We start from the raw sequence: 1,724 nt of genomic DNA on the forward strand, positions 1-1,724 counted from the left end.
CTGCTGTGTATACCTGGATCTGCTGCCCACTTATCCCTGAGATTGCTTAGATACCTGAGAATACAGTGCAGAAATGAGGGCCTTAGATTAAAATACACTAAAATACAAAAACAGAATATTTATATTATGAAAAAAAGTTAAAATGCACAAGTGAGTGCAGGTGGCATCCAGGAGAAAGTGGGACCCATGGTGCAGTTATCCAAAGGACCAAATGCATAAAATCGTATTGACTCAGAATGGGGTGGGAGTGAGCTTGGGAGCAGCAGGTCTGTAAATCTTCCCCCAACCACCTCTTTTGCCTATCATCACAACCCATTGCTTGGGACAGTTTTCAGCACCCCAGCCCAAGAGTGAGTTAAGAGGAGACAAGATGTAGAAAAACCCTGCCTTTCCCGTGAGAGATTCCCTCCCATAGAATGTAGTTGTTTGTAGGCTTGGTCCATCAATCTGGTCTCCTGTTTAATATTTTCACTCTGGCATGAGAAATATTATTACATATGCTTTTTTAAAAGGAAAACAACTTCCCTGTCCAACTCACTTTCAAAAGCTGGAGATTCTGGGGGTGGAGATGCAGAAAAAGCATGCAGGAAGGGATTTCTACCAAAGTTCTCACATGCACTTGGATAGAGCCCCCTGCCAAAAGGGAAGAGGGAGTGAGGCTGTGAATCCCAGCCTGAGGTACACGGTAGTGCCAGCTGCCCCCTACCCACCATGTCCCCACTTTCTCCATTCTGCCGATTGATGCCTACTCCTTGAAACTGCATGATAGCAAAGAGAGAGTTTCCCTCCCCCATGCACTGGGCCTCTGGGTGCAGGAGAGGACTATGGGTCTCTTCTTCCCCCCAAAATAGGCTGGCTTTCCCTGTGAGCTGGGCACCTACTGGACCTTAAATGGACATGAGGCCATCATATGGCTGATGCTCTGCCAGAAGTTTCTTAGGCTAGGGTGGCACTTGCATTTGTTGGCAAGGTGATCTAGACCTCCACAGTTGTAGCACCTGTCTTGCTTTGATCTGCGCTTCCGCATGTTCTTTCCTTTGTGACTCCCTCTCACTCCCAATGCAGAACACCCCAGCAGGGCTGGTGAATCGGATAGATTCCAGGCCCTTGGTGGACTTCTTAAAGGTGAACTCCCCTGCCTCACCCTCCTTCAGACTCCTGAAGCACTCCATGTGCAACTTACTCTGGTACATAAAGACATCCACCCAGGGGTCTCCCATGACCTCAAGGCAGGTGGTCAGGGGCAGGAAGCTGAACCCCACGTGCACGTTGAAACACCTGTAGATGCCAGCACTGTGGAAGAGCTGCAGCCCTCCGGTGCCTTGGCACCACTACCTGCAAACTGCTGGTTTAATGCAGAGTCCATGGTAGTAAGCAAAACCCATGGCCCCCGAGCCCCAGACCAGAAGACTGAGGTCCCAGAGAATTCCAGAGGCAAAAAAGGCCGATTTTGCATCTTTTTAACTTAACATTATGTGTTGAACATTTGCTTGTATATTAATCTCCAAAAATAACAATTTAAATGGTTATTTAATGTATTGCCATTATACTAATATTCCATAACATATTAACCATTGCTTTATTAGATACAAGTGGTTTCTGTGTTTTTATTATTAGAAATAATACTATGATAAACACTATTATCTGAATTTTGATGATTTTCTAGAGATCGATTCATAGAAGGATAAAAGGTCAAAGAATATAAATTTCTGGAGAATTATTAA

The 1,724-nt window shown here is 45.2% G+C and overlaps 1 pseudogene; it reads right to left on the reverse strand.

Moving 5' to 3' along the window:
- Positions 1–491: 491 nt before the first annotated feature.
- LOC102890972 lies at positions 492–1,366 on the reverse strand (annotated as a pseudogene).
- Positions 1,367–1,724: the final 358 nt, after the last annotated feature.

This window comes from Pteropus alecto, unplaced genomic scaffold (genome assembly GCF_000325575.1).
Source record: "Pteropus alecto unplaced genomic scaffold, ASM32557v1 scaffold20, whole genome shotgun sequence".
NCBI classification, from domain to species: domain Eukaryota; kingdom Metazoa; phylum Chordata; class Mammalia; order Chiroptera; family Pteropodidae; genus Pteropus; species Pteropus alecto.